This window comes from Engystomops pustulosus, chromosome 4 (assembly GCF_040894005.1).
Source record: "Engystomops pustulosus chromosome 4, aEngPut4.maternal, whole genome shotgun sequence".
Taxonomy (NCBI): domain Eukaryota; kingdom Metazoa; phylum Chordata; class Amphibia; order Anura; family Leptodactylidae; genus Engystomops; species Engystomops pustulosus.
Genome location: NC_092414.1, coordinates 191781588 through 191788732, shown reverse-complemented (window position 1 = coordinate 191788732; position 7145 = coordinate 191781588).

Below are 7145 nucleotides of genomic sequence, written 5' to 3'. Positions count from 1 at the left end.
GTCTCCTGCTCCCTAAAATATTCTGTAGTTTTTCATCCCTCATGGTTATTTTATATAAAGACCCCTAACCCCCTATGGATTCATTAGATACAGCCCCCTTTATCCCCATGGATTCCTTATGTGGGTCCCCCCAGCAGCTCTGGGCCCTGGCACCTGCCCAGGTATGCCCAGTGCTGGCGCCAGCCCTGTGTATAAATGTATATATCAGTGCATAAATGTGTGAGTATACAAATATGTATATATTCTAAGGGGGGTAGGGGGTTCCCATTCAGAAGTCTGCTGATCAGTTTCACTGTTACTGTAAGTTACAAAAGTAAATCAAAGTTTTACCTGTCAGCGACTTCCAGCGAGTCACTGGGGGGTATGATATACATTTATACAGTACAGGAACAGCCAAGCTTTTTGGCAATCTTTATTACAAGAGATATTTAACCTGTCATCAGATTAAAATGTCATATCCTGATGTCAGGTTCCCTGCAGGAACCTTGTTTTTGATGAAAGTTTGAATTGATGTTAGGCCCTTTGCCCACGAGTGAGTTTGATGGGTACAATTCTCATTGTGTGCTTACTGGAACATCCGTCCCGAACGCTGATAAACCAGAACTGTACATTATAAGCGTTTGGGCCGGGCGTTCTAGTAAGCACACAATGAGAATTGTACCCATCAAACTCACTCATGGGCAAAGGGACTAACATCAATTCAAACTTTTAACATAAAGAGGTTCTTGCAGGGAACCTGTCAGTGCAGGGAACCTGTCACCAGAACCGAACTGACATGATGAGTATATGAGCATGTCAGTTCAGTTCTGGTCTATGAGCGTTCGGGCCGGACGTTCCAGTAAGCACATGATGAGAGTTGCACCCATCAAACTCACTCTCCTGCCTAATTCTTGCTGTCACCACCAGTTTCCTTGCGTTTTCATGCTCCCTATGTCGTGATCATTTTATAAAACCATACAGTGGTCACTACTAGCTATTGCCCTCAGCCTGGCCGTGGGCTGTGCGGAAATGCTGGGGGTTGTACTTCTGCAGCAGCAGGGGGGTTGTTGCTTGAAGCTCAGTGAATCAAGGGATTAAAATAACAGACTGTATCTTTGGGCTGGGATGGATTTACTAGCGGAGCGGAGATAATTGAATTAAAATTCCCAGTGCAGATGTATTTCCAGGAATAAGCAGAGCTAACATCAGACCTGTCTGAGGGGGGCGCCGCACTGCTGCAGCCCCTCTATATAAGGCTCTCTCATCTGGTTGTAATTGTACACACACAAAAATACCTTATACTTCAGCATCTGTTAACATGCCTAATATGCAATCGAGTTAATTAGAAGATTAGTTATATATCACTGCAACATGGAAACACTAAATTGTCTGGAATCTGAAGTGTCCAGTCATCCAGGGCATCACTGGAAATTATCCTACCCCTAGTAATGTTTGGGTACCAGAGATATCTCTAAAGGAAATCTACCATGAAAATCCATTATGATAAACCAGGGACACTTACTCATAGATCCAGGCACCGTGACTGTCTTATACTTATTATCCATAGTCTCCTTCCTTCTAACACTAACTCTTAAAATTATGTTGGAGGTGTTACCAGAGCCCCTGCGCACTGTAGCTTCACTCCCCCATCTGCCCCTGCTCTGTACTCCTGCATAATGTAAAAGCATGTGAATATGTAGCACAGATGGGCCAAGAGCCCATCAGACTCATTAGCATAATTTTAGAAGTTGATTTAAGAAGGAAGAACTATTATAAGAATATTGACACAGTCACGGTGTCTTGATCTATGAGTAAGTGTCCCTTGTGGAGTGGAGGGGGTGGAGGGCTCCCCACGCGTTCCATCTCCTTTTAGGAGACTTCCTCAAGGGTAAAGGTGTCCCTTGTTTATCATGATGGATTTCCATGGTAGATTTCCTTTAAAGAGGTCATTACATTTACCCCATTAAACTACTAAGGTAGGAGACGAAATTAAGGGGGGGATTTATCTGGACTTCTACAACACAAAAGTGGCGTAGAAGCCTTGAAACCATCACAAATGCTTGTTTACTGATAGCACTTGCGATTATTTTCCCCTCTATGCCAGGGACCCTGTACCCCTGCAGCCGGCGACTTATCATAGATGAAAACTTGTTGGCTCCTCAGATTTCTCCGCTGCACAGCCACCCGCTGGCAGAGCCTCTTGATCGGACTGCATCGTCGTAGGATAAATACCCTACAAATGTTCTACAATTCCCTCTTTTGTGTGAAATCTCATCTTATAATACATCTCCTCCAAAGTCATGTGAAAATAAGAAGAGTCATATTTGCCTGAGATGAGTCAAGCTTAGAGGCTGCAGGGGGAAGGCCATTACACACACCCCTATCTTCAGTTCTATATAACCTAGAAAAACCTGCTTTTAGTGTCATATCAAACATAAGGATCACATCTTTCATCCCACATGGTTCCGTGAGCTATAGAACGGGCATAAATTGTTTTTTTTCTGGGGACAGGATGAATTGAGACAAGAGAGCTTGACTTCATGGTTGAGCTTCCCATCAAGTGTATGAGGGGATTAAAAGTTGCCTTATAACAATATGCAGTACCCATGAGAAGAGAATGGACCGGACCGGACACATATAAAGAACTGAATAAGGGACTAGTGGTGGTTTTACATGGATGGTACTGCTGACTGGTTCCCTTTGCTTAGTGTACATTAAGTATGAGATTTATATGGTCAAATAGATGAATCAATGACCATAGACCATATAATATGTCCAATAGATGAGATCAATTTGGCCTTAAATACTTCTTTCAAGTAATGGTTTATTAAACCAAAAGATTAGCACCAAATAATAAAAAGACATTTGTCCATATATTCTTTTGTACGAACCCACTCCATCTCTAACTAAGCAAAACCTTAAAGAACACATGAGTGATATCCGGTCCACATAAACTAGATTACGCCATTTAAAATTAAAAACTTCTTTTAATAATCAATATCATTTAAAAACATCAATGTAACAGTATGACTGCAGTATATTGTCCTCGGGATTCAACTATTGCATCCACGCAACACAAATCAGCAATTTAAGCACTATAAAACCAGGCATCTTAATGTGTATGAATTGATGGAAAAATCCTATAAAGTGCCTGTGCAAAGGAGGTTATTAGTAGAGATGAGCGAACATGCTCGTCCGAGCTTGATGCTCGGTCGAGCATTAGCGTACTCGAAACTGCTCGTTGCTCGGACGAATACTTCGCCCGCTCGAGAAAATGGCAGCTCCCGCCGTTTTGCTTTTTGGCGGCCAGAAACAGAGCCAATCACAAGCCAGGAGACTCTGCACTCCACCCAGCATGACGTGGTACCCTTACACGTCGATAGCAGTGGTTGGCTGGCCAGATCAGGTGACCCTGGGATAGACTAGCCCCTGCCCGCGCTGCTCGGATCATTCTGTGTCTGGATGCCGCTAGGGAGAGAGCTGCTGCTGGTCAGGGAAAGCGTTAGGGTGTTCTATTAGCTTACTGTTAGGCAGGAGTGATTCTACAACAACCCAACAGCCCTTCTTAGGGCTACAATAACGTTCTACTTTTTTTTTTTTTTATTTGCATCTAGTACCATTTTGTGAGGAATTAGCAGGGGGACTTGCTACCGTTGTGTTTAGCTCTTAGTGGCACACATATCCACCTCAAACACCAAAGTGGGAAAATTTAGTAGGGGTTGGATTTCAATTAGGCACAGTCTGCCATTTGTCCTTTTTTATTTTACGTTTATTTTGTTTAATAACTCAGCGTCATCTCATCTGGCATAGTAGTGTGCTTTCATACTTGGCTAGAAAATAGCCATAGGAGAATCCAAACGGCTTACGCCTACAGTAGCGTTATATATTTGATTTCTGGTTGATCTGCTGGTGGCTGTACTTGCTGCAGTGCATCTACTAGCCAATTGTGAGCAATTTGTAGTGAGACTTGCGACCGCTGTGTTTTGCGCTTAGTGACGCACATATCCATTGCAAAGACCGAAGTGGGAAAATTTAGTAGGGGTTGGATTTCAATTAGGCACAGTCTGCCATTTGTCCTTTTTTATTTTACGTTTATTTTGTTTAATAACTCAGTGTCATCTCATCTGGCATAGTAGTGTGCTTTCATACTTGGCTAGAAAATAGCCATAGCTATAGGATAGCATTGTTTGGTTTTAAAAACTCAAAAACACAAAAAAAAAAAAAAAACACAAAAAAAAGTTAAAAAAAAATTAAAGCTATAACTCTCATTTTAAAAATGTTTAACCCGAGGGCTAGGGGTAGAGGACGAGGGCGGGGACGTGGGCGTCCAACTACTGCAGGGGTCAGAGGCCCTGGTCCTCGGCGGGGTGAGACACCACCTGCTTATGAGGGAGCAGGGGAACGCCGCAGAGCTACACTCCCTAGGTTCATGTCTGAAGTTACTGGGACTCGTGGTAGAGCACTGTTGAGGCCAGAACAGTGCGAACAGGTGATGTCGTGGATTGCTGACAATGCTTCGAGCAATTTGTCCACCAGTCAGTCTTCCACGCAGTCCACCCATGTCACCGAAATCGCCACTCCTCCAGCTCCTGCACCTCAGCCTCCTCCCCCCCAGTCTGCCCCCTCCCAGGAAAATTTGGCATTTGAACCGGCATACTCTGAGGAACTGTTTTCTGGACCCTTCCCACAGTCACAAACCACTTGTCCGGTTGCTGCTGAGCAATTTTCCGATGCCCAGGTTTTCCACCAGTCACAGTCTGTGGGTGATGATGACCTTCTTGACGTAGTGGAAGTGTGTAAAGAGGTGTCCGACGATGAGGAGACACGGTTGTCAGACAGTGGGGAAGTTGTTGTCAGGGCAGGAAGTCCGAGGGGGGAGCAGACTGAGGGATCGGAGGATGATGAGGTGACAGACCCAAGCTGGGTTGAGAGGCCGGGTGAACACAGTGCTTCTGAGACGGAGGAGAGTCCTCGACCAGAACAGGTTGGAAGAGGCAGTGGTGGGGTCAGACGGAGAGGCAGGGCCAGAGCTGGTGCATCAGCGCCAAATGTGTCAACTAGTGAAGCTCCCGTGGCGAGGGCTCTTGCGGCGAGGGCTAGATCTTCAGAAGTCTGGAGGTTCTTTAAGGAAACACCGGATGACCGACGGACTGTGGTGTGCAACATTTGCCAAACCAGGCTCAGCAGGGGTTCCACCACTACTAGCTTAACTACCACCAGTATGCGCAGGCATATGAATGCTAAACACCCCACTCAGTGGCAACAAGCCCGTTCACCTCCGGCCGTGCACACCACTGCTCCTTCCCCTGTGTCAGCTGATAGTCAGCCCCCTGCCCAGGACCCTGCCACAAAAACCCCATCGTCGCCTCCACGATCCTCCACAGCATCCACCAGCGTTCAGCTCTCCATACCCCAGACGCTGGAGCGGAAACGCAAATATAGTGCAACCCACCCGCACGCCCAAGCCCTTAATGTGCACATCTCCAGATTGCTTAGCCTGGAGATGCTGCCCTATGGGCTAGTAGAGACCGAGGCCTTTCGCAACCTCATGGCGGCGGCCGCCCCTCGGTATTCGGTCCCCAGCCGCCACTACTTTTCCCGATGTGCCGTCCCAGCCCTGCACCAGCACGTGTCAGACAACATCATCCGTGCCCTGACCAACGCCGTTTCTGACAAGGTCCACCTGACCACGGACACGTGGACGAGTGCTGCCGGGCAGGGCCACTATATATCGCTGACGGCACATTGGGTTAACTTGGTGGAGGCTGGGAGCGAGTCTGACCCTGCGGCTGGTCATATACTGCCGAGGATTGCGGGGCCTACCTCGGTCCAGGTGTTTCAGGCCTACTATGCCTCCTCCTCCTCCCACCCCTCCTCCACCTCCTCCTCCGAACTGCACCCTCAGGTCTGTTTCTCAGCGCATATCGGAGGAGGTGGAGGTGGAGGAGGATGAGGAGGAAGAGGAGGAGAATGTTGGCGAGACACAAGAGGGGACCATTGTTGAGTCCTTCACTGTTCAGCGTGTATGGGCAGAAGAAGAGGAGTTGGAGGAGGAGGAAATGGACAGTCAGGCCAGTGAGGGGAGTGAATTCTTACGCGTTGGTACTGTGGCGCATATGGCAGATTTCATGCTAGGCTGCCTATCCCGTGACCCTCGCGTTCAAAGAATTTATTCCAGCACCGATTACTGGGTGTTCACTCTCCTGGACCCACGGTACAAGCAAAATCTTTCCACTCTCATCCCTGCAGAGGAAAGGAGTGTGAGAATGCATGAATACCAGCAGGCCCTGGTGCACAAGCTGAAACAGTATTTCCCTTCTGACAGCGCTAGCGGCAGAGTGCGTAGTTCTGCGGGACAAGTAGCGAGGGAGAGTAGGCGAGCAGGCAGCTTGTCCAGCACTGGCAAGGGTACGCTTTACAAGGCTTTTGCCAGCTTTATGTCACCCCAGCAAGACACTGTCACACTGTCACCTGTCCCCAGTCTCGGCAGAGTAGGGCTGATCTTTACAGAAAGATGGTGAGGGAGTACGTAGCTGACCATACCATCGTCCTAAATGATCACACAGCTCCCTACAACTACTGGGTTTCAAAGCTGGACATGTGGCACGAACATGTGGCTGTACGCCTTGGAGGTTCTTGCCTGCCCTGCCGCTAGCGTCTTGTCCGAGCGGGTTTTCAGTGCAGCTGGTGGCATCATCACCGATAACTGTACACGCCTGTCGACTGACAGCGCTGACAGGCTGACGCTTATTAAAATGAATAAAGGCTGGATTTCTCATAATTTCCAATCTCCACCAGGTGAAGGAAGCTCAACCTGAATAATTGATCCACTCCTCCTCCTCCTCATTTTCCTCCTTCTCCTCCTCTTTGTACAGTAAAGCAGAGGAAACTGGCTATTTTTTGACAGGGCCCACTGGCTCTAGCTATAGTACTTTATGCATTTAATTTTTCTGGAGGGCCACCTACCCGGTCCTCTGTTTTAAACAATTTTTGGGAGTGCCACATACAGGCACTCAATCTATTCAATTTTTCTGGAGGGCCACCGACCCGGTCCTCTGTTTTAAACAATTTTTGGGAGTGCCACATACAGGCACTCAATCTATTCAATTTTTCTGGAGGGCCACCTACCTGCTCCTCTGGTTTGAAAATTTTTTTGGACTGCCACA